Source organism: Phyllobates terribilis, unplaced genomic scaffold (assembly GCF_046119375.1).
Source record: "Phyllobates terribilis strain yellow unplaced genomic scaffold, ASM4611937v1 Scaffold_86__1_contigs__length_6382490, whole genome shotgun sequence".
Classification (NCBI taxonomy): Eukaryota; Metazoa; Chordata; class Amphibia; order Anura; family Dendrobatidae; genus Phyllobates; species Phyllobates terribilis.
Genome location: NW_027362846.1, coordinates 4,154,898 through 4,182,433, shown reverse-complemented (window position 1 = coordinate 4,182,433; position 27,536 = coordinate 4,154,898). Strand labels below are relative to the sequence as shown.

Here is a 27,536-nt window from a genome sequence, read left to right as displayed (position 1 = left end):
AGTCCAAGGTCTACTGGGAATCTCCAAAGGTTGGAGAGCCCCCGACGGACAAGTATAAGGGGTCTTTGAAGGCGCACAGACACTGCAGGTGGCTACGTACTCCCGGACATGCTTATGAGCACCTGGCCTCCAAAAACGCTGAGTAAGCAGATCCACGGTGGCTATATTACCAGTATGTTGGCCAACACCGAATCGTGATGTTCACTGAGGGTTCTAAGACGGAGAATTACAGGAATAAACAGTTTACCAAGTGGACAGGCAGCAGGAAGGCCCTCTGAGCGTCAACAACCTCTCTTTCCAGATCGGAGCATATAGACGCCATAACCACCCCATTTTGAAGAATAGGTAGCGGTTCACACTTGTCTCCTACCCCAGGAAAGCAACGGGACAAGGCATCTGCCTTAAAGTTTTTTGTTCCCCAGCCTATATGTGACAAAGAAGTTAAACCTGGTAAAGAACAATGTCCATCTAGCCTGACAAGGTGTTAAGACGTTTTGCCGATTCCAAGTATACCAGAGTCTTATGATCCATGACTACCATCACAGGGTGGACCACCTCCTCCAAAAAAATGACGCCACTCCTCAAAAGCCCATTTCATAGCTAAGAGTTCCCTGTTACCAATATCAGAATTTCTCTCTGCAGGTGACAGTTTTTTAGAGAAATAAGCACATAGTTGCCATTTACCAGGAGACAAACCTTGCGACAACACAGCCCCTACTCCCACCTCAGACGCATCGACCTCAACGACAAAAGGTCGAGAGACGTCAGGCTGTATAAGAATCGGCAAAGAATAAAAACACCTTTTCAACGCATCAAATGCCTCCCTGGCAGGACTGGACCACCTGGAGAAGTCTGTCCCATTCTGGTCATATCAGTAAGAGGTTTGGCTACTACCGAAAAATTCTTTATGAACTTGCGGTAGTAGTTGGCGAAACCTAAAAACTTTTGTGACGCCTTCAAATTCTCCGGACGATCCCAATCCAATACCGCCCGGACTTTCACTGGATCCATGCGAAAACGGGTGGAAGACAACATGTTTCCTAGGAAAGGGATCTCCTCAACCGAGAACATACACTTCTCAGGTTTGACATATCATTTATTGTCTCGAAGTATCTGTAATACCTGCCTGACGTGTACCTGGTGTGACTTAAAGTCAGGAGAATAAATTAGTATGTCATCAAGGTAGATAACCACAAACCTGTCTATCACATGGCTAAAGATGTCATTGATAAAGTGTTCAAAGATGGTGGGCGCGTTCGTTAACCGTGTCCTTCAGGCGTATTGAACGCGGTCTTCCACTCATCTCCCTCTTTAATACATATGAGATTATACGCCCCCCACTGAGGTCCATCTTAGAGAACCATTTACTCCCGACTATTTGGTTAAAGAGGTCTGGAATGAGCCCAAGAGGATAAGGATCACGGACAGTGATCGCATTGAGTTCACGGAAATCTAGGCAGGGGCGTAACCCCCCATCTTTCTTTAAAAAAAAAAAAACACAGCGGCAACGGGGGGAGAGCATGGTCTAATATGACCATTAAAAACAGAAAAAAACTGATGATACTTCCAATACAAGAAATAGGTGTGAACAGGTGCTTACTAGGAGCCGCTACCTCCATAAAATACTAACAAACAAAGCAGCACACTACAACGCTAAGTATGTGAACATGAAATATATGAAATTTGAATAGCATTACTGCTCTAGAAAATAGAAAGAAATCTTAGCGCATAAATTGGCCAATTCATGTGTACCTGGTAGCCACATTAAGGCGTTTCTCAAAAATACATTGATAGGGTCCTGGTATTTTTGAGTTTTTATTGCAGTAGGATCTTACTTTTCCACACATAAGCAGACGGATGTCCCTTAGAGAGGTATTCACATTGGTAGGGTCCTGGCACTTTGAGAAACGCCTTATCGCGGCTACCAGGTACACATGAATTGGCCAATTTATGCGCTAAGATTTCTCATTTATTTCTATTTTCTAGAGCAGTAATACTATTCAAATTTCATATATTTCATGTTCGTATACTTAGCGTTGCAGTGTACTGCTTTGTTTGTTAGTCTGATATGACTCTTACCCAGTCTTTCCGTGATGTAATCTCTCATGGCCTATCTCTCCGGACCAGAAATATTGTAGTCTGCTCTTAGGCAGCTAGGCCCCAGGCACGAGGTTTATGGCGCAATCATATGGACAATGGGGAGGTAGTTCTTGGCACCCTTGTTCCGAGAAAACATCCCCAAAATCCGACAGGTAACTAGGCATAGACCGGGTATCTTCCCTAGCCAACTGGGTACCCAAGCAGTGTCCTTGGCAATACCCACTCCATTTTACAACCTCTGAAGATATAGATCTAGCCAAGAACTCAACCTTTCTCCCAAACTACCTATGCCTGCAACTATGGGGTGCATGGATAGAGGGAATACCTGTTTATGTACCTTAGGGAGAGAGTGGGGTGATTGGATGTGTAACAACAAGATCTTGTGATAATTGTACACCTATCGCTCCCATGGAAACTCCTTCCTCCAATAGCTTTTTTAATTTGTCAGCAAAACTATGTGTGGGATCATAATTCAATTCTTTATAGGACTTCAGTATCCGCTAGAAGGGCCAGATTAAATTTTTTTATATAAACCAGCATTGAGTAGTACCACTACCCCCACTTTATTCGCCTGACGGATAACTAAATCTTTATTTGCTTTAAGATTGTCCATAGCGAGTCTCTCTTTACTGGCTAGATTAGACAAATAACTCCCATGATCAATTCTACGTTTCAAAAAATGTAAGTCCGACTCCACTAGTTCTTGAAAATCATCCAAAATCGGGGGGCGTGACTGTAAAGGGTAAAAGTATGGATTTTTACCCGATAAGTAAGACTTAGGAAATGCAACGACTACCCTAATTGGGCAATTAATAGGGCCAGGGTTAGAGTGGACTCTATGGATAGATCGAGGATAATAGGGGACAAAATCAAACCACATGGTGCCAATCAGCCCATCCCAGTTTAGCCCCCAATTTGAGGAGATTAAGAGAATTATTAATAGACACCTTCCTATGTTAGAACAGGACAGTAAACTCAAATCCATTCTTTCTGAACCAATACAGTTCTCGGCTACCAGGGAACCCACTTAAAGAAACATCTTGTCCCCTAGTTTGTATTTGGACCATATTCCAGCACAATCAAGAACATGGCTTCACACTAAAGGCTTTTATAGATGCGGCCATAAGATTTGCACATGGAGGTATTTTTCTGATGCCACTAATAAATACATTTTTTCAAAGTTCAGCGGCGTCCAAACACTTCTCACTCCATCATAATGGGGACACATCTAGTTGTAATGTCATTGGTATTGAGAAGGTACCCAGACCACATAGAGGAGGGGACCACCATAGGAAATTATTGAATCGTGAATCCTTGTTGATTTATCTCGTCCAAACACATACCCCTAATGGCATGAACATCAAACATGATCTTACTTTTTGTGTATTGTAACATCTGTCACTTTTGTATTTTTTGTACTGTGGGTTTTGGGGGTATGTTTTGTGACTATATGCTACTTGTCCATCCACAGATTTTTTTAACTGATTTAATAAAGATTTCGGATTTTACGAGTTACCTGAAGCTGGACGCATCTCTTTCTCTCTAATCAGTTTCATAGCGGCTCAGTTGGCTCTCCAGGCTCCAGGAACTTCGAGGGTGAGCTGACTTTTTATTTATTGTGTTTTCATCAATGACAATTATTTGTATGGGTCTGGACAGGGTATGTGGGCGGAGGACTTGGGCCTGGACAAACCGAGAGTTGATCAAGTTAAACACCCGCCCCACTGTGCAGAAAGGCTGACACCTCCACCTTAACCCCACCCACATGAACTTCAGCTGGTAGAAAAAGCTGTGTCCTACCCACAGAGGTGATAAGTACACCCAGTTTGCTAACCTTCTCGCAGCCAGGGCCATCTAGTTTTCCGGCGGTTGTTTACTATGGGGACGGGAAGGACACGTACTCAAGAAATGGCCCTTTTTTCCCCACAAAAGAAATACACTCCTAGCTTATGCTGGACTACCGGCAATTTCCCAGAGGAAGATGTCACACCCACCTGCATGGGTGCCTCAGGTGATGCCACACTGACCTCCCTGGACCCCGCACACACACGGGGGTGACTCCCTATGTCACTGGCGAAGACAGCCATCAACTCGAATCGTCAGAGACATGGCTGTCTCAAGGGAGTCAGGAGTCTCATACAGGGCCAAGGAGTACTTCACCCTTACTGTAAGCCCCTCACAGAACAGACTACGGAGTGCGGGGACATTCCACTTGGTATCCGTGGCCCACCTCCTGAACTCAGAGCAATATTCCTCCGCGGGCCGGTCTCTCTGCCGAAGTTGGAGCAATGTGAAATCGGCTAAGGAGACGCGATCGGGGTCATCATCTATAATATAACGCTACAAGCGTCCCTCTGTCTGAAGTCTTTATAGACTGTGCAAGCGTGACGCATTTGTAGTGTGTCTTCAGCAAAATGGTGCCAGACAGTGCGGTATGAGCACACAAACACTCCGGCACCACACTCCTCCCCCGGCCTCCGGCAGAACAGGACGCAGCGCTGGAGCACAGGGAAGAAAGGCGAGTTTAAGTGTCTATTTTTTTGTGTGTGCGCAGCGTGATAGGGATGAGGGGTACCATGCATACCAGGCTAAGGATGAGGGGGTACCATACATACCAGGATGAGGGATGGGGTACAATGCATACCAGGATAGGGATGAGGGGGTGCCATGCATACCAGGATGAGGGATGGGTTACCATGCATACCAGGATAGGGATGAGGGGGTACCATGCATACCAGGATAGAGATGAGGGGGTGCCATGCATACCAGGATGAGGGATGGGGTGGTACCATGTATACCAGGATAGGGAAGAGAGGGTACCATGCATACCAGGATAGGGATGAGGGGGTACCATGCATAACATGTATACCAGGATGAGGGATGGGGGAGTGCATGCATACCAGGATTGGGGATGAGGGGTACCATACATACCAGGATAGGGATGAGGGGTACCATACATACCAGGATGAGGGGTACCATACATACCAGGATAGGGATGAGGGTACCATACATACCAAGATTGGAGATGAGGGGTGCCATGCATACCAGGATTGGGGATGAGGAGTGCCATGCATACCAGGATTGGGGATAAGGGGCCCATGCATACCAGGATTGGTGATGAGGAGTGCCATGCATACCAGGTTTGGGGACGAAGGGTGCCATGCATACCAGGTTTGGGGACGAAGGGTGCCAAGCATACCAGGTTTGGGGATAAGGGGTGCCATGCATACCAGGATTGGGGATGAAGGGTGCCAAGCATACCAGGTTTGGGGATGAGGGGTGCCATGCATACCACGTTTGGGGATGAGGGGTGCCATGCATACCACGTTTGGGGATGAGGGGTGCCATGCATACCACGTTTGGGGATGAGGGGTGCCATGCATACCACGTTTGGGGATGAGGGGTGCCATGCATACCACGTTTGGGGATGAGGGGTGCCATGCATACCACGTTTGGGGATGAGGGGTGCCATGCATACCACGTTTGGGGATGAGGGGTGCCATGCATACCACGTTTGGGGATGAGGGGTGCCATGCATACCACGTTTGGGGATGAGGGGTGCCATGCATACCACGTTTGGGGATGAGGGGTGCCATGCATACCACGTTTGGGGATGAGGGGATACCATGCATGCCAGGTTTGGGGATGAGGGGATACCATGCATGCCAGGATAGGGGATGAGGGGGCACCATGGATACCAGGATAGGGATGAAGGGGTACCAAGCATACCATGATACGGATGAGGGGTTACCATGCATACCAGGATAGAGATGAAGGGGTACCATATACCAGGATAGGGATGAGGGGGTACCATACATACCAAGATAGGGATGAGGGTACCATGCATACCAGGATGAGGGGTACCATACATACCAAGATAGGGATGAGGGATGGGGTGCCATGCATACCAGGATAGGGATGAGGGGTACCATGCATACCAGGATGAAGGATGCGGTGCCATGCATACCAGGATGAGGGGTACCATACATCCCAGAATGAGGGATGGGGTGCCATGCATACCAGGATTGAGGGATGAGGAGTGCCATGAATACCAGAATGGGGGTGAGGGGCCCATGCATGCCAGGAAAAGGCTGAGGGAACCATGCATACCAGGATTGGGGGTGAGGGGTGCCATGCATACCATGATTGGGGATGAGGGTTGCCATGCATACCAGGATAGGGATGAGGGGTACCATGCATACCAGGATAGGGATGAGGGGTACCATGCATACCAGGATAGGGATGAGGGGTACCATGCATACCAGGATAGGGATGAGGGGCAGCACAAATACCAGGATGGTGGACCATATACCAATAAAAATGCTCGCCAACCGGGCGTAGAACGGGTTCAATAGCTAGTCATATATAAGGCCCAGAGCCCGAAAAAAATCTCCACCGTCTGAAGTGATTGTGAGTCAGACGGGAGAGAAAATGTCCATGCTTGGGGATCTCCCTGAAGGAGCGAGATTACTATCCCCACCTGTTGCTCCTCTGTACCTGAGGAAACCGGACATAGCCTGAAAGTACAGTTTACAGGCCTCTCTGAAAACCACAAACTTGTCCCGCCCCCCAGAGACCTGTCAGGCAACATGACCTTGGGCTCCACTACGGTTTGTCTGAGAGACGACACTCGTACACCCGCTGTATTAGGGAACTGCAAGACCACCGAGCGTAAATCCACCACCTTCAGACTGAGCTGCTGCAATTGCCTCGTCAGAGCAGTAATAGGATCCATCATGGATCAGAAGAAAAGGTTGCTGTCAGAGATAATGTCATGACACAGCTGTCGGGTGACCAGGGACCAGGGACTCCTACCCTGTCTCTAACTCTAGGGGGCGCCCTAGCTCACCCTATTCCCCAGGATACCTCTGAAGGTGAGGATGCCGGGGCCTCCACCCTCACCCTAACTCTTGAGTTAGCCCTCCATCTGTTCTCTCCCCCCACCCTGATAAGGGGACGCTACTGTGCACAGTAAAACACCAACTGGACAAACAGGGCTACACAGACAGGGGTTAACAGAAAACTCCAGGCATACGAAATATTCAATCACATATAACAGAGGAAAACACAGGGGTGTGAAGGTAGGGGGATAAACCAAAATGGAGAAGGATAAGGAATTACCACACATACAAACCAGGCAACAGTCACAAATAATTTCTCCTACTCTCCTTCTTATAAGCACTCATTTCCCTCCGTTAGTTATGCAGCAAAAGCGCTCTCTGACAAGGATTAGTATCAGAGTCCAGATTATAAAGGTGAAAATTAGTGGCTAACCGAGCTCAGCTGTGAGCACAGGGATTTCCAACACGGCCGTTTAACTTCTGTTCTGACAGAAGAAATAAAACACAATTAAAACGACGGAGAAGTGTTTCTTCTCGGAGCGGGAGTAGGAGCCATCAGAAGCTGAGGTCTTCTGACTCCAAACTGTTTCGGTAACCTCGTGACACAGGGTCTGAGAAGAATCTGTGACTTCTCTTTAATTAGTGGTCACTACTCATCTGGGTAGTCATATGTAGGAATCTCTTCTTCAGTTGGTAGGTGGATCTTCCAGGTTGTAAGTTGTATACAAAAGGGCTTGCAATGCCCAAAGTCATTTGTACTGTTTTTGGTGGAAGAGAAGGTTTTGGTCTAGATGCAAAATGGTGGTCACACAATTGTGATATGGTCAGCCTAAATGACAGGTAAACCATCCGCAGCCTGTGACTGAGAAGAATCTGTGACTACTCTTAATTTAGTGGTTACTACTCACCTGGGTAGTCATATGTAGGAATCTCCTCTTTACACCGCTCATCACCCCTCACATATGTCTCTGTAGTATTAATATGCATCAGATCTCCGCCCTGAAACAAATATTGTAAAAGTCACAGACAGAGAAGTCCCATCTATGATCAGCTCTAATCCTGCCATCTCCACCGTTCTCATTACACAAGTAGAAAACATATAATACTGGTGGATAAAACAAGACTGAGCACAAGACCTTCACAGCCGTCTACACATCATAGGGGAGATCTCATGACACCTTCTCTCCATCTACCTGATGATCCTGAGGAACATTGGGATCTTCTTGTTTACAGTCCTGTGGAAGAAGAGGACAGGGACATCTCTCTGGTGTTGTCCTCTTACTGGATAGATCTGGAGGAAACACATACAGGGACTGAATTCATTCTTTACATACAGATAATTATAGGCCGTGTGTATTTAGTCCTGTCTATTACCTGGTGATGTGAGGGGCTGGGGAAACTCCATCATGATGTTCTTGTACAGATCTTTGTGTTCTTCTAAATACTCCCACTCCTCCATGGAGAAATAGACGGCGACATCCTGACATCTTATAGGAACCTGACACATACAATGATACCGTCATCCCCCCGATCCCTCCATAGCGTTACTGTATAATGTCCCAGCATTCCCAGCAGTGTCACCTCTCCAGTCAGCAGCTCAATCATCTTGTAAGTGAGTTCTAGGATCTTCTGGTCATTGATGTCCTCATGTATCAGGGGGTGAGGTGGAGGCCCCGTGATTGGGCTCAGGGGTCTTCCCCATCCCTCAGACACAGGGTCCTGACAGCGCTCACTAGAGGTCTTCTTCACTACTGTGTAATCCTGGTTATGGAGAGACACATTAATAAATCTCCCTCCAGACATTTCCAGAGTCCTCACCTCTCCAGTTCTGTCCATCTGTTATTCCCATAGATAAGAATGATGTAATGTGACGTCATCAGAATCTCTCACCTCTCCAGTAAGACAGAAGAGGATCTCTAGGGTGAGGTGGAATATCCTCTCCGCCATCTTGTCTCTGTCCATATCCATCCTTGATAGGTGATTCAGAAAAATTCTCTTCTATAGAAGATCTTCACTGAGAGGATCTGATATTGTAGAGACCTGAATGAGAAGAAGATGAGCCGATGTAACATCATAAAAATCCTGTGTAATAATACAATTACTGGAGATAATAAGGGGAAACATATGAGGAGATTATTTTCCAGTATTTCGTTTTCTAATAAAACCTATATATTTTAGGCCACACACAACAAGCTGCACCTGAATACAGGTCCACAACGTCCATAACGCCAATTCTCGACTTATTTACCGACACTGGAATTATATTATACTGAATAATGGGGGCATTATACTGTGTGGGGGGCATCATACATCCTGCATAAGGGGCATAATGGGGGCATTACACTGTGTGGGGGGCATCATACATCCTGCATAAGGGGCATAATGGGGGCATTACACTGTGTGGGGCATCATACATCCTGCATAAGGGGCATAATGGGGGCATTACACTGTGTGAGGGCATCATACATACTACATAAGGGGCAAATGGGGGCATTACACTGTGGGGGCATCATACATCCTGCATAAGGGGCATAATGGGGGCATTACACTGTGTGAGGGCATCATACATCCTGCATAAGGGGCATAATGAGGGCATTACACTGTGTGAGGGCATCATACATCCTGCATAAGGGGCATAATGGAGGCATTACACTGTGTGGGGGCATCATACATCCTGCATAAGGGGCATAATGGAGGCATTACACTGTGTGGGGGCATCATACATCCTGCATAAGGGGCATAATGGAGGCATTACACTGTGTGGGGGCATCATACATCCTGCATAAGGGGCATAATGGGGGCATTACACTGCGTGGGGGCATCATACATCCTGCATAAGGGGCATAATGGGGACATTACACTGTGTGAGGGCATCATACATCCTGCATAAGGAGCATAATGGGGGCATTACACTGTGTGAGGGCATCATACATCCTGCATAAGGGGCATAATGGAGGCATTACACTGTGTGGGGGCATCATACATCCTGCATAAGGGGCATAATAGGAGCATTACACTGTGTGGGGGCATCATACATCCTGCATAAGGGGCATAATGGGGGCATCATACATACTACATAAGGGGCATAATGGAGGCATTACACTGTGTGGGGGCATCATACATACTACATAAGGGGCATAATGGAGGCATTACACTGTGGGGGGCATCATACATCCTGCATAAGGGGCATAATGGGGGCATTACACTGTGTGGGGGGCATCATACATCCTGCATAAGGGGCATAATGGGGGCATTACACTGTGGGGGGCATCATACATCCTGCATAAGGGGCATAATGGGGGCATTACACTGTGTGGGGCATCATACATCCTGCATAAGGGGCATAATGGGGGCATTACACTGTGTGGGGCATCATACATCCTGCATAAGGGGCATAATGGGGGCATTATACATACTGCATAAGGGGCATAATGGGGGCATTACACTGTGTGGGGCATCATACATCCTGCATAAGGGGCATAATGGGGGCATTACACTGTGTGGGGCATCATACATCCTGCATAAGGGGCATAATGGGGGCATTACACTGTGGGGGGCATCATACATCCTGCATAAGGGGCATAATGGGGGCATTACACTGTGGGGGCATCATACATCCTGCATAAGGGGCATAATGGGGGCATTACACTGTGTGGGGCATCATACATCCTGCATAAGGGGCATAATGGGGGCATTACACTGTGGGGGGCATCATACATCCTGCATAAGGGGCATAATGGGGGCATTACACTGTGGGGGGCATCATACATCCTGCATAAGGGGCATAATGGGGGCATTACACTGTGTGGGGCATCATACATACTGCATAAGGGGCATAATGGGGGCATTACACTGTGGGGCATCATACATACTGCATAAGGGGCATAATGGGGGCATTACACTGTGTGGGGCATCATACATCCTGTATAAGGGGCATAATGGGGGCATTACACTGTGTGGGGCATCATACATCCTGCATAAGGGGCATAATGGGGGCATTACACTGTGGGGGGCATCATACATCCTGCATAAGGGGCATAATGGGGGCATTACACTGTGGGGGCATCATACATCCTGCATAAGGGGCATAATGGGGGCATTACACTGTGTGGGGGGCATCATACATCCTGCATAAGGGGCATAATGGGGGCATTACACTGTGGGGGCATCATACATCCTGCATAAGGGGCATAATGGGGGCATTACACTGTGTGGGGGCATCATACATCCTGCATAAGGGGCATAATGGGGGCATTACACTGTGGGGGGCATCATACATACTGCATAAGGGGCATAATGGGGGCATTACACTGTGGGGGCATCATTCATCCTGCATAAGGGGCATAATGGGGGCATTACACTGTGTGGGGGCATCATACATCCTGCATAAGGGGCATAATGGGGGCATTACACTGTGTGGGGGCATCATACATCCTGCATAAGGGGCATAATGGGGGCATTACACTGTGGGGCCAGTAAAGGGGTCCTGTACTATGAGAACAATACGTTTCCTCCCTTCCTGTCTCCATAGTTGGGTCGTATGGATCTATTACAGGAAACAGAACAAAAACCTTATGATTCTTATAAAGGGGCAACACAAGACCCCAAAAGAGTCTCCGTGCTGAAGGGGTTAATGCCCCCTGCGCCCAGTAATGGGGTCTCCACATACCTCCACCTGCAGAGCCGCCACCACATATATGGCTGCTCTGTGCGCCCAGGAGCTGTGATGAGGTCACAGGAGGGGAGGAGTCAGGCGTCACATGATCAGGGGCCTCAGTGGATGCAGGACTCTGCTGTGCTGGTTGTCATGGTGCTGGATGAGCTGAAGTTTATGTGTGGGGTCAGGAGGGGTTTACAGTGTGGATGTAGCAGAGCCGTGTGTGTACGAGGTGTACGGAGCGGAGCCGCGTGTGTACGAGGTGTACGGAGCAGAGCCGCGTGTGTACGAGGTGTACGGAGCAGAGCCGTGTGTGTACGAGGTGTACGGAGCGGAGCCGCGCGTGTACGAGGTGTACGGAGCAGAGCCGTGTGTGTACGAGGTGTACGGAGCAGAGCCGTGTGTGTACGAGGTGTACGGAGCAGAGCCGCGTGTGTACGAGGTGTACGGAGCGGAGCCGCGTGTGTACGAGGTGTACGGAGCAGAGCCGCGTGTGTACAAGGTGTACGGAGCAGAGCCGCGTGTGTACGAGGTGTACGGAGCGGAGCCGCGCGTGTACGAGGTGTACGGAGCGGAGCCGCGTGTGTACGAGGTGTACGGAGCGGAGCCGCGTGTGTACGAGGTGTACGGAGCGGAGCCGCGTGTGTACGAGGTGTACGGAGCAGAGCCGCGCGTGTACAAGGTGTACGGAGCAGAGCCGCGTGTGTACGAGGTGTACGGAGCGGAGCCGCGCGTGTACGAGGTGTACGGAGCGGAGCCGCGTGTGTACGAGGTGTACGGAGCGGAGCCGCGTGTGTACGAGGTGTACGGAGCGGAGCCGCGTGTGTACGAGGTGTACGGAGCAGAGCCGCGCGTGTACGAGGTGTACGGAGCGGAGCCGCGCGTGTACGAGGTGTACGGAGCAGAGCCGCGTGTGTACGAGGTGTACGGAGCGGAGCCGCGTGTGTGCGAGGTGTACGGAGCGGAGCCGCGTGTGTACGAGGTGTACGGAGCAGAGCCGCGCGTGTACGAGGTGTACGGAGCAGAGCCGCGCGTGTACGAGGTGTACGGAGCGGAGCCGCGTGTGTACGAGGTGTACGGAGCGGAGCCGCGTGTGTACGAGGTGTACGGAGCGGAGCCGCGTGTGTACGAGGCGTACGGAGCAGAGCCGCGTGTGTACGAGGCGTACGGAGCAGAGCCGCGTGTGTACGAGGTGTACGGAGCGGAGCCGCGTGTGTACGAGGCGTACGGAGCGGAGCCGCGTGTGTACGAGGCGTACGGAGCGGAGCCGCGTGTGTACGAGGCGTACGGAGCGGAGCCGCGCGTGTACGAGGCGTACGGAGCGGAGCCGCGCGTGTACGAGGTGTACGGAGCGGAGCCGGGCGTGTACGAGGTGTACGGAGCGGAGCCGCGCGTGTACGAGGTGTACGGAGCGGAGCCGGACGTGTACGAGGTGTACGGAGCGGAGCCGCGCGTGTACGAGGTGTACGGAGCAGAGCCGGGTGTGTACGAGGTGTACGGAGCGGAGCCGCGCGTGTACGAGGTGTACGGAGCGGAGCCGCGCGTGTACGAGGTGTACGGAGCGGAGCCGCGCGTGTACGAGGTGTACGGAGCGGAGCCGCGCGTGTACGAGGTGTACGGAGCGGAGCCGTTTGTGTACGAGGTGTACGGAGCGGAGCCGGGTGTGTACGAGGTGTACGGAGCGGAGCCGGGTGTGTACGAGGTGTACGGAGCGGAGCCGCGTGTGTACGAGGTGTACGGAGCGGAGCCGCGTGTGTACGAGGTGTACGAAGCGGAGCCGCGCGTGTACGAGGTGTACGGAGCGGAGCCGCGCGTGTACGGAGCGGAGCCGCGCGTGTACGAGGTGTAAGGAGCGGAGCCGGGCGTGTACGAGGTGTGCGGAGCCGCGCGTGTACGGAGCGGAGCCGCGCATGTACGAGGTGTACGGAGCGGAGCCGCGCGTGTACGAGGTGTACGGAGCGGAGCCGCTCGTGTACGAGGTGTACGGAGCGGAGCCGCGCGTGTGCGAGGTGTACGGAGCGGAGCCGCGCGTGTGCGAGGTGTACGGAGCGGAGCCGCGTGTGTACGAGGTGTACGGAGCGGAGCAGCGTGTGTACGAGGTGTACGGAGCGGAGCCGCGTGTGTACGAGGTGTACGGAGCGGAGCCGCATGTGTGCGAGGTGTGCGGAGCGGAGCCGCGTGTGTGCGAGCTGTGCGGAGCCGCGTGTGTACGAGGTGTACGGAGCGGAGCCGCGTGTGTACGGAGCGGAGCCTCGTGTGTACGAGGTGTACGGAGCGGAGCCGCGTGTGTACGAAGTGTACGGAGCGGAGCCGCGTGTGTACGAGGTGTACAGAGCGGAGCCGCGTGTGTACGATGAGTACGGAGCGGAGCCGCGTGTGTACGAGGTGTACGGAGCAGAGCCGCATGTGTACGAGGTGTACGGAGCGGAGCCACGTGTGTACGAAGTGTACGGAGCGGAGCCGCGTGTGTACGAGGTGTATAGAGCGGAGCCGCGTGTGTACGATGAGTACGGAGCGGAGCCGCGTGTGTACGAGGTGTACGGAGCGGAGCCGCGTGTGTACGAGGTGTACGGAGCGGAGCCGCGTGTGTACGAGGTGTACGGAGCGGAGCCGCGTGTGTACGAGGTGTACGGAGCGGAGCAGCGTGTGTACGAGGTGTACGGAGCGGAGCCGCGTGTGTACGAGGTGTACGGAGCGGAGCCGCGTCTGTGCGAGGTGTGCGGAGCCGCGTGTGTACGAGCTGTGCGGAGCCGCGTGTGTACGAGGTGTACGGAGCGGAGCCGCGTGTGTACGGAGCGGAGCCTCGTGTGTACGAGGTGTACGGAGCGGAGCCGCGTGTGTACGAAGTGTACGGAGCGGAGCCGCGTGTGTACGAGGTGTACAGAGCGGAGCCGCGTGTGTACGATGAGTACGGAGCGGAGCCGCGTGTGTACGAGGTGTACGGAGCGGAGCCGCATGTGTACGAGGTCTACGGAGCGGAGCCGCGTGTGTATGAAGTGTACGGAGCGGAGCCGCGTGTGTACGAGGTGTACAGAGCGGAGCCGCGTGTGTACGATGAGTACGGAGCGGAGCCGCGTGTGTACGAGGTGTACGGAGCCGCGTGTGTACGAGGTGTACGGAGTGGAGCCGCATGTGTATGAGGTGTACGGAGCGGAGCCGCACGTGTACGAGGTGTACGGAGCGGAGCCGCGCGTGTACGAGGTGTACGGAGCGAGCCACTCGTGTTCGAGGTGTACGGTGCGGAGCCGCGCGTGTGCGAGGTGTATGGAGCGGAGCCGCATGTGTTCGAGGTGTACGGAGCGGAGCCGTGTGTGTATGAGGTGTACGGAGCAGAGCAGCGTGTGTACGAGGTGTACGGAGCGGAGCCGCGTGTGTGCGAGGTGTGCAGAGCGGAGCCGCGTGTGTACGAGCTGTGCGGAGCCGCGTGTGTACGGAGCGGAGCCGCGTGTGTACGAGGTGTACAGAGCGGAGCCGAGTGTGTACGATGAGTACGGAGCGGAGCCGCGTGTGTACGAGGTGTACGGAGCGGAGCCGCTTGTGTATGAGGTGTACGGACAGAGCCGCTTCTGTGCGGTGCGGAGCCGCGTCAGTCATATATATACAGGTGCTTCTCACAAAATTAGAATATCATAAAAAAGTTAATTTATTTCAGTTCTTCATTACAAAAAGTGAAACTCATATATTATATAGAGTCATTAAACACAGAGTGATCTATTTCAAGTGTTTATTTCTGTTAATGTTGATGATTATGGATTACAGCCAATGAAAACACAAAAGTCGTTATCTCAGTGAATTAGAATAATTAACAAAAAACACCTGCAAAGGCTTCCAATGCATTTAAAAAGGTCCCTTAGTCTGTTTCAGTAGGCTCCTCAGTTATGGGGAAGACTGCTGACTTGACATATGTCCAGAAGGCAGTCATTAACACACTGCACAAGGAGGGTAAGCCACAAAAGGTCATTCCTAAAGAAGCTGGCTGTTCACAGAGTGCTGTATCTGAGCATATTAATGGAAGGTTGAGTTGAAGGAAAAAGTGTGGTAGAAAAAAGTGCACAAGCAACCGGGATAACTGCCGCCTTGAAAGAATTGTTAAGAAAAGGCCATTCAAAATTTTGGGGGAGACATACAAGGAGTGGACTGCTGCTGGAGTCATTGCTTCAAGAGCCACCACACACAGACGTATCCAGGACATGGCCTACAAGTGTCGCATTCCTTGTGTCAAGGCACTCATGACCAATAGACAACGCCAGAAGCATCTTACCTGGGCCAAGGAGAAAAAGACCTGGACTGATGCTCAGTGGCCCAAGGTGTTGTTTTCAGATGAAAGTAAATTTTGCATTTCATTTGGAAATCAAGGTCCCCGAGTCTGGAGGAAGAGTGGAGAGGCCACAATCCAAGCTGCTGGAGGTCTAGTGTGAAGTCTCCACCATCAGTGATGGTTTGGGGGGCCATGTCATCTGCTGGTGGAGGTCCACTGTGTTTTATCAAGACCAAAGTCAGCGCCGCCGTCTACCAGGAAATTTTAGAGCAATTCATGCTTCCCTCTGCCGACAAGCTTTTTGGAGATGGAAATGTCATTCTCCAGCAGGACTTGGCCCCTGTCCACACTGCCAAAAGTACCAATACCTGGTTTACACACAACAATATCACTGTGCTTGATTGCCAGCAAACTCGCCTGACCTTAACCCCATAGAGAATCTATTATAGAAAGTCTATGGGGTATTGTCAAGAGGAAGATGAGAGACACCGAACCCAACAATGCAGACGAGCTGAAGGCTGCTATCAAAGCCACCTGGGCTTCCATAACACCTCAGCAGTGCCACAGGCTGATCCCTCCATGCCACATTGCTGCAGTAATTGATGCAAAAGGAGCCCTGACCAAGTATTGAGTGCATTTACTGAATATACATTTCAGGAGGCCAATATTTTGGATTTTAAAATAATTTTTCAAGCTGTTGTTATAAAGTATTCTAATTTATTGAGATAATGACTTTTGTGTTTTCATTGGCTGTAAGCCATGATCATCAACATTAACAGAAATAAACACTTGAAATAGATCCCTCTGTGTGTAATGACTCTATATAATAGATCCCTCTGTGTGTAATGACTCTATATAATAGATCCCTCTGTGTGTAATGACTCTATATAATAGATCCCTCTGTGTGTAATGACTCTATATAATAGACCCCTCTGTGTGTAATGACTCTATATAATAGATCCCTTTGTGTGTAATGACTCTATATAATAGATCCCTCTGTGTGTAATGACTCTATATAATAGATCCCTCTGTGTGTAATGACTCTATATAATAGATCCCTCTGTGTGTAATGACTCTATATAATAGATCCCTCTGTGTGTAATGACTCTATATAATAGACCCCTCTGTGTGTAATGACTCTATATAATAGATCCCTTTGTGTGTAATGACTATATAATAGATCCCTCTGTGTGTAATGACTCTATATAATAGATCCCTCTGTGTGTAATGACTCTATATAATAGATCCCTCTGTGTGTAATGACTCTATATAATAGATCCCTCTGTATGTAATGACTCTATATAATAGATCCCTCTGTGTGTAATGACTCTATATAATAGATCCCTCTGTGTGTAATGACTCTATATAATAGATCCCTCTGTGTGTAATGACTCTATATAATAGATCCCTCTGTGTGTAATGACTCTATATAATAGACCCCTCTGTGTGTAATGACTCTATATAATAGATCCCTTTGTGTGTAATGACTCTATATAATAGATCCCTCTGTGTGTAATGACTCTATATAATAGATCCCTCTGTGTGTAATGACTCTATATAATTGATCCCTCTGTGTGTAATGACTCTATATAATAGATCCCTCTGTGTGTAATGACTCTATATAATAGACCCCTCTGTGTGTAATGACTCTATATAATAGATCCCTTTGTGTGTAATGACTCTATATAATAGATCCCTCTGTGTGTAATGACTCTATATAATAGATCCCTCTGTGTGTAATGACTCTATATAATAGATCCCTCTGTGTGTAATGACTCTATATAATAGATCCCTCTGTATGTAATGACTCTATATAATAGATCCCTCTGTGTGTAATGACTCTATATAATAGATCCCTCTGTGTGTAATGACTCTATATAATAGATCCCTCTGTATGTAATGACTCTATATAATAGATCCCTCTGTGTGTAATGACTCTATATAATAGATCCCTCTGTGTGTAATGACTCTATATAATAGATCCCTCTGTATGTAATGACTCTATATAATATATGAGTCTCACATTTTGTATTGAAGAACTGAAATAAATTAACTTTTTGATGATATTATAATTTTGTGAGAAGGACCTGTACATGTACAGCACATGCCGTGTCTCTCCCTTTGGTGCGAGCTGAGACCGGACCTTTCCGGGTCTCGACAGCTGATCTGTACAGCTGTCATGTGCGCCTAACAGCCACAGGTGGAATTGTGATCCACCCGCGGCTGTTATCATGTTATAAGCCTCTGTCAATCTCTGACAGCGGCATTTAACATTGTTGCGGTGGAAGGTCGTCATAAGTCCTGTCCATCGGCGCGAGTGTTACATGAGAATAAATTCAGGTCATTCTCCGCACATAAGAGCTGATGAGTGGGCTTGAATGTCTGACATCTGTGCCATCCTCCAAAACTTTGAGGATTCCAGCAAGATGGCAAGCGGTGATGACGTCATAATTTACGTCACCTTCTCGCTTCTCTGTCTATTGAAACGCTTGCTGTTCACAATTAAAGAGGAGGCATTGCAGGTGGAACAAGGAACTATACAGGGCTACACAGCCCAGCCTCATCTCCATGCGGATTGGTTGATAATGAGGGGGAGGAGAAGAACAAGGACAGTCGTCCTCTTGGTGAGGACAGGGAAGTCTTGGCTGTCTCAGAAGTCTTGATACCCCTCTTTAAGTCTGTGGGAAAGCTGTAGGAGTTTCACTTAATGATGACCTTCAGTGGCCTAAACCGTGGCTTTGCTTATGCATGTTATTCTCAAAACACATTGCAGATCAGGCCATTGCCCAACTCTGTGGTCTTGAAATTCAAGTTGTCAAGAAAGATATTTGTGTGTGACTAAGCACCACCGAGAAGTGTGAGATGATGTTGGACGGGCTGCCATTGCTTATGGAACAAGCTGCATTACTGGACTTCCTGGGAGAAATGACAGCCGGAGTGGATACGGTTTCCCTCTATGCCAGTCCTTTTACCGACCTAAACAATATGGCTGAGGTGAAATACAACTGTCACTGGGAAGCAGTGTCTGACTGAAGAACATTGAGCCCACCAAAGGATTTGATTCTGAGGGACCACCTTTCTCTCCCACTCAAGAGCCTCATAGCAGCTGAAAGGTTTGCACTATGAACTCTCCTGAAGGAGTAGCCAGGGTTCTTTGGTGGATCCATCCAACCCTGCCGAAAAGCAGCCCTGGCTAAGAAAAGTCTGTGTGAAGGTTCCTGGACACTGTAAGGCTGCTTTTTTGCTGAGGAGGGAACTGGAGATCCTAGGGAAGCCCCTGCAAACACGGGGAGAACATACAAACTACTTCCAGATGTTGTCTTTGGTGGCATTTGAACCTAGGACTCTGGCAATGCAAGGCTACAGTGCTAACCACTGAGCTACCATACTGCTCTCTCTGTTCTCCCTCTGATATCTAACATGCTGGAGAAACTTGCACCTACTGGCACTGTCTTCAGCTCCTTTGTGAGAAACTATTGTTTGGGCAGCCACTGAGTCTACCAAATAAAATTCCTGGGAAGGAAATTGTGGATGGCTTTGCTTCTGGTACTGGGTGCACTGCTAATACCATGGCGTTGTGCCATAATTCACTGGAAACATTCCAGGCTGGTTGGAGACAAGCTCATTCCCACAGAAAAGTACCAGCAGCAAGCTAAGGAGATGGTGGCCTCTATCATCATAAAGGAGTTAGCTCGTTGTCTAGGAGACCAACCACTGCTGCTGTCTACCTTGTGAACATTGTGTTGAAGCTTGCAAGGTGTCACAGGTTTACGGTGACACAGAGGAGCCAGAAGACCGCAGCGTCTTATTCCTCCCACTCCTGCAGTCATTAGAAGCCTTTCGCCTTCATATTAATCGGTGCAGGGGTTAATCTGCTCATTTGTCAGCTCCTGGAAGCTTACCATGATTTAGGCTCTCGGCAGATTTGTCCCGTGCATCTCCCATACTGTGTATTGCTGTACCCCAACACATGAGACTGTCGCCTACGGTGGAAACCTGGAAAAGGAAGATGAAGATCCACTTCTTCTGACAAGCGTACAATCTGCGGTAACCCTCGCTCCAGCATACCGCTGAACGACTAGCTGTACCCTGACCTACTGTACCCTCACCCATCCCTTGTAGTTTGTTTGTGCGCCCTCGCGGGCAGGGTCCTCTCTCCTCTTGTACCAGTCGGTAACCTCTTTTCACATGTAAAGCGCCACGGAATAAAAGTCGCTGTAGTAAAAATAATAATTATAGTACTTGTACTCTGGGTCAATTGATGGCACTTTCCTGGTGTCTACACCTAATTTGATGTGATTTGTCAGCTTTTGGGCCCGTTTGAAGGTGTTGTATATGTGTTTGTTTTTGCCTCCCATTGAATCCTATGGTGTACGGTGGATATTCCGCAAATAAATCGGCGAATATTGCAGATTCGACGATAGTAATCCGAACTGAATATCGAAACATTCGCTCTAGAGATTACTTTATTCACACAGATACAAAGGACTTTATTCACACAGATACGGATGATTTTATTCATACAGATACAGTTGACTTTATTCACACAGATACAGATAATTTTATTCATACAGATACAGTTGACTTTATTCATGCAGATACAGAGGACTTTATTCAATACATAGGACTGTATTCACACAGATACAGAGGACTTTATTCACACAGATACATAGGACTGTATTCACACAGATACAGATGACTATTCATACAGATACAGAGGACTTTATTCACACAGATACAGAGGACTTTATTCACACAGATACAGAGGACTGTATTCACACAGATACATAGGACTTTATTCACACAGATACAGAGGACTTTATTCACACAGATACAAATGACTTTATTCACACAGATACAGAGGACTTAATTCACACAGATACAGATGACTTTATTCACAGAGATACAGAGGACTTTATTCACACAGATACAGATGAATTTATTCACAGAGATACAGAGGACTTTATTCACACAGATACAGATGACTTTATTCACAGAGATACAGAGGACTTTATTCACAGAGATACAGAGGACTTTATTCACACAGATACAGAGGACTTTATTCACACAGATACAGAGGACTTTATTCACACAGATACAGGGGACTTTATTTACACAGATACTGAGGTCTTTATTCACACAGATACAGAGGACTGTATCCACACAGATATAGAGGACTTTATTCACACACATACAGAGGACTTTATTCACACAGATACAGAGGACTCTATTTACACAGATACAGAGGACTCTATTTACACAGATACAGAGGACTTTATTCATACAGATACAGAGGACTTTATTCACACAGATACAGAGGACTGTATCCACACAGATATAGAGGACTTTATTCACACACATACAGAGGACTTTATTCACACACATACAGAGGACTTTATTCACACAGATACAGAGGACTCTATTTACACAGATACAGATGACTTTATACACACAGATACAGAGGACTTTATTCACACAGATACAGAGGACTTAATTCACACAGATACAGAGGACTTTTCAGGTTCTTATTTGAGGCATTGTTATCAGCGATTAGGTGTTGTAGCTAATTAGAAGTGCGGATCCAGAAAACAATGACGTCCAGGAGACACAGTGACTCCATCTCATCCATATAACAAGGGGCCGTCAGCGCACAGGACAGATTCCCGTTTTTCCTGCTGTCAGACAGAGGCAATGATGAGAAGCTCAATGACGAGAAGCTCAATGACGAGAAGCTCAATGACGAGAAGCTCAATGACTGTGTGATATAGATAGAGGATAATAGAGTAATGTAATAAATGTAGATCATTCACAGATCTCATCACGGCCCCATTGGGGAACACAATCTCCATTCTCTATTATCTGTGGTGTGGAAGGAAACACGAGTAACCGAAGAAAACACACGGAAACGGGCGGAGCAGACATTCTCATCGGAGATGTTCTAGATGGTGGTATTGGAACGCTGGATGGGAGGCGGGCCATGATATAAAGATAATGATAATACATAGATTCAAATAAATTATATTTGATATATAAAGGAATATAGAAATTGATAGAAGATGGAGGAGAATGATATATATATATCTATAATCTATCCATATATCTATTAACTATCTAATTATCTATCTATAGCAAAAAATAAGAGACAGCACACCATATTGAGTGAACAAAAAAGTGTTGTTCAAGGGCCCATCATGGCTGGCCATGGTGTGCTGCCTCCTATTTTATGCTTTATATTGAATGTTGGTCATCGGGGGGGCTTTGCACCTAAACGTTGGATGCTGGTGCTGCTTCTATTTTTTTTTCCAAATATCTATCTATTAGCTATCTATATACAGTATATATATCTATTTATCTGTTATCTATCTACCTATCTAATTATCTATCAGTCTATGTATTGTGGTAGATCGCTCACTCAGCTGCACACGGAGGTAGTTGTTCTGGTTGGTTTATTAAAATTCAGCATAAACCAACACTGAGTCCATAAAAGAAAACACCAACACAGCCCGCTGGGCAAACAGGAAAACAAGACAAAATGGCAACACAAGAGCACAGTCTTTGTGGTAGCAGGGATCCGCCTGCTCAGAGTTCAGACACTCCATGTGTTAGAACTCTCCTGTTTTTGCCTATCTAATCCTGCTTCTCCCTTCTGGCCTTGCTGGACTTCATTGTAATTTCTACTCTTAAGCTAGCCTGGTGCTTTGTTACCTTTCTCAGTCAGTTTAGCTAGGTCTTTTGACCTCTATGTTCTATGTTGTTTGTTTGTCTTTTTACTGCTACAATTTCTGCTAGGAGGTGTCCATCTTTCTCCCAGTCCCTAGTTCTTGTAGGGATCCCTCCCTCACATCTATAGGTCTTCGTTCAGACTAGCTGAGTACTTTAGCGGGTCTGATCGCAGGATCAGGTTCCCCGTTACATCGTACGGATCTAGCTTAGTTCTATCGTAGGGACAGATCTCCTGCCTTTCCTTAGTGCTTGTAGCAGATCATAACAGTAAGTCCAGCCCAAAAAATTTCTCTAAGGAAAGACCTCCAGTTTCCATCATGGTGTCGGTTCAGGATTTGGCTCAACGCCTGCAGGGACTCTCTCTGGAGGTGGCCGAGCTCCAGAAACACGTGAGTAGCTGTTCTGGAGCGCATTTTGTGGAGCCAAAGGTACAATTGCCTGATTTATTTTTTGGTGAACAACAAGATTTTTTTTCCTTTAAAAATGCTTGTTTATTGTATTTTCGTTTGAGACCCAGATCCTCTGGTGATGAATCACAGCGCATAGGGTTCATAATGTCACTTTTGCGCAAAGAACCTCAGGGATGGGTCTTTTCTCTCCAACCTAGTGATCTGTGCTTTAGATCAGTGGATAGTTTTTTTACTGCTTTGGGGTTGTTGTATGATGATCCTGATCGTGTCTCATCAGCTGAGACGGAATTGAGACATTTGAGGCAGGGATCAGGTAATGTGGAAAATTATTGTACTCACTTCCGTCGGTGGTCTGCTCAGGTGGGGTGGAACGATTCAGCTCTGAAAAGTTTGTTTCTTGCTGGGCTAGGTGAAAGGGTTAAGGATCTGCTGATTGCTTATCCTACACCTGGAAACTTGCAGGAGGCAATGCAATTAGCTATACGGGTGGACAGGTGACTGCGTGCAAGGGTTAATGAGAGTAAATCCTCTGCCATGTCAGCTCCGAGTCTTGAGAGGGTCTGTACTGACACTGGAGAGCCGATGGAGATTGGGGCGATGTCACCACGCTCTCAGGAAAAAGACCGCAGGTTTTCTGAAGGTTTGTGCTTTTATTGCGGCAAATCTGACCATTTCATTAAGAACTGTGTGCTTCGTATGAACAAAGAAAAAAAAAGGTCAGTTACGCCCGTATAGCCTGTTTAAACACTAAGGGTGTATTTCTTTCTGCTACTACCGCAGCTCAGGAAGAATTAATTGAATTTCGGGTATTTGTGGATTGTGGTTCAACTCTGAATGTGATTGATGGGGGATTCTTGGAAAAACTTAATTTAAAACCCAAACCTTTGTCATCCCCTATTGCCGTGGTTTCTGTCGATGGCTCTCCCTTGAAATGTGTTACTCACAAGGTTTATGAATTTCCCCTCACTATTAATGGTATTCACCAAGAAAATTTGGATTTGGTGGTATTAAATAATTTGCCTTCTCCAGTAGTTTTGGGGTTTCCCTGGTTAAAATTGCACAATCCTGTACTGGATTGGTCTACCAATTAAATTAAGTCCTGGAGCCCTAAGTGTTATGACAAGTGTTATAACGGGCGCATTTCTGCTGTGGATAAAGGGGAATTACCTGTACCTATTCAGGATTTTTGGAAAGTTTTTTCTGAGGAGGAGTCGCAGGTTTTGCCTCCCCATAGAGACTACGATTGTATCATTGAATTTGTCCCTGGAGCGACTCTTCCTAAAAGTCGTTTATTTAATCTGACTATTCCTGAGAGAAAGGCTTTGGAGGAATACATACAGACGAGCTTGGCCGTCGGTCATATCAGACCCTCTAAGTCACCTGTGGCTGTTGGATTTTTTTTTGTTAAAAAAAAGGACGGCGGTTTATGTCCTTGCTTGGACTTTCACGAGATTAATAAAATTACTGTACGCAATCCCTATCCACTGCCATTGATTCCTGATTTGTTTAACCAGTTAGTGGGGGCCAAGTGGTTCTCTACAATTGATCTCCGGGGGGCATACAATTTGTTGCGCATGAAGGAGGGTGATGAATGGAGGACTGCTTTTAACACTCCTGTGGGTCATTTTGAGAATTTGGCTATGCCTTTTGGTCTTACCAATGCACCAGCATTTTTTCAGAATCCTATTAATGACATCCTTAGACCTTTGATCGGCAAAAATGTAGTTGTGTATTTGGATGACATTTTGATTTATTCGCCTGACCTGGAGTCTCATTGGCGGAGCGTACGTGAGGTATTGCAGTTATTGATTGACAATTCGCTTTTTGCTAAGCTGGAGAAATGTGAGTTCGCTGTAAAGAGAGTTAGTTTTTTGGGCTACCTTATCTCCAGCGAGGGCTTTGAGATGGACCCGGTGAAAGTTCAAGCTGTGCAGGAATGGCCTAGGCCTATTGGTTTGAAATCGATACAGAGGTTTTTGGGTTTCGCCAATTATTACAGAAAATTCATTAAAAAAATTTCTATCATTGTTAAACCACTGACCGATCTCACCAGGAAAGGTTCTAATACGGTTCAGTGGACTACTGAGGCCATTGAAGCTTTTGTGTTTCTAAAGGAGAGGTTCACCTCTGCCCCCATCCTTATGCAGCCTGATGTGACTAAGCTGTTTTTGGTTGAGGTTGATGCTTCTTCTGTGGGGGTCGGTGCGGTGTTGTCTCAGGAAAACAAGGATGGAGTACATCCCTGTGCCTTTTTTTCAAAAAAAATTTCTGAGACTGAACTTAATTACGATATTGGTAATCGGGAATTGCTGGCTATTAAACTCGCATTTGAACACTGGCGTCATCTCTTGGAAGGTGCTGATTTTCCCATTCAGGTTTTCACTGATCATAAAAATCTGATCTATCTTGATGCTGCCAAGCGCTTGAATGCCCGTCAGGCTAGGTGGGCACTTTTTTTTTGCGGTTTAATTTTTCCGTTACTTACATCCCGGGTACCAAGAATGTTAAAGCTGATGCTTTGTCTCGCAGATTTTCTCCCATGGTCGGTGCTGAGGAGGAGGAGAGCATTTTACAAGAAGGTGTTGTGATAGCAGCATTGGACTCCGTGTTGGAAGATGAGATTCTTAAAGCTCAGGAGAATGCCCCATCTAACACTCCCCATGGGAGGTTGTTTGTGCCTAGGACCTTTAGGAGAGATTTGTTTGTTGAGTGTCATGAGTCTCGGTTGGCAGGTCATCCTGGAATTTCTGAGACCAAGAGACTTGTGGGTCGCAGTTTTTGGTGGCCTGGATGGCAGAAGGAGGTCATTAAGTGGGTGTGTCAATGTACTGTGTGTGCTAGATCTAAGTCTTCACATACTCCTGCTGCGGGGTTGCTTTGCCCTCTGGAGGTTCCTAGTGCACCTTGGACACATCTGGCTATGGACTTTGTTACTGACCTTCCCCCCTCTGAGGGTTTCACGGTCATCTGGGTGGTCGTGGACCGTTTTAGCAAGGTGTGTCACTTGGTTCCCTTCATCAAACTGTCCTGCACTAAGACACTCGCTAAGGCCTTTGTCAAGGAGATTGTCAGACTCCATGATGTTCCTACTGACATTGTTTCTGATAGGGGACCTCAGTTCGTGGCTCATTTTTGGCGTGCCTTTTGTGACAGGCTGGGAGTTCATTTGTCATTTTCATCTGGATATCATCCTGAGTCTAATGTCCAGACAGAAAGGAAGAACCAGGATGTTGAGCAGTTGTTGCGTTGTTTTGTGGCAGACAATCAAGAGGGGTGGTGTGAGTTTCTGCCGCTTGCTGAATTTGCTCTTAACAACCATACATCCTCTTCTGCTGGGTGTTCGCCTTTTTTTTGTTGTTCTGGGAGACATCCGTCTTTTGGGTCATTCTCCAAATTGGTATCGACTGTGCCTGAGGAGGAGAGTTTTTCCGGTGATTTGGAAAGAGTTTGGACGGATGTGCGTGGTAATCTTCAGGAGGCTAACAAAAAATCGAAGAGGTACTTTGACAGGAAACGTCAAGAGGTTTTGTTTACGGTTGGTGACATGGTTTGGTTGTCCTCTAAGAATCTGCGGTTGAGGATTCCTTCTAAAAAATTGTATCCCAAGTTTGTAGGGCCCTTTAAGGTGCTTCAGGTAGTTAACCAATCTGCTGTTAGGTTGGAGGTTCCTACCTCCTGGAAGATTAATCCGGTGTTTCATGTTTCTCTATTGAAAAAAGCTTATGTATCAGATAGAGACGCCACTGTTCCTCCGGTGGTGGAGGACGGAGAATATGAAATTTCCCGCATCCTTAATTCTAGACGGTATAGAGGGAGTTTGCAGTATCTCGTCGCTTGGAAGGGGTTCGGTCCCGAGGATAACTCATGGGTGAGGGCAGATGATGTTTCTGCTTCCAGACTTGTCAGAGCGTTTCACAAGAGGTTTCCTGATAAGCCTGGGCCTAGGGGATCCGGAGGATCCTCATAGAAGAGGGGGTACTGTTAGAACTCTCCTGTTAGGTTTTTTCTATTATGCTGGTCACATGACCGTTTTTGCCTATTTAATCCTGCTCCGCCCTTCTGGCCTTGCTGGACTTCATTGTAATTTCTACTCTTAAGCTAGCCAGGTGCTTTGTTACCTTTCTCAGTCAGTTTAGCTAGGTCTTTTGACCTCTATGTTCTATGTTGTTTGTTTGTCTTTTTTCTGTTACAGTTTCTGCTAGGAGGTGTCCATCTTTCTCCCAGTCCCTAGTTCTTGTAGGGATCCCTCCCTCACATCTATAGGTCTTCGTTCAGACTAGCTGAGGACTTTAGCGGGTCTGATCGCAGGATCAGGTTCCCCGTTACATCGTAGGGATCTAGCTTAGTTCTATTGTAGGGACAGATCTCCTGTCTTTCCTTAGTGCTTGTAGCAGATCATAACACCATGTAGTTCAGGATAGCTCCACACAAACAGATCTGGAGTTCCTCTCTCCAGACCTACTAAACACTGAATGCCTCAGCTGGCCGAGTATTTAAATCCCAGACCACACCCTGAGGCGGAGAGATATGGTGAATGGCCTCCCGCC

The 27,536-nt window shown here is 47.7% G+C and overlaps 1 pseudogene; it reads right to left on the bottom strand.

The window, feature by feature from the left end:
• LOC141197710 (uncharacterized) overlaps positions 1 to 11,699 on the bottom strand; it is a 45,588-nt pseudogene extending 33,889 nt beyond the window's left edge.
• Between the last annotated feature and the right edge of the window lie 15,837 nt (positions 11,700 to 27,536).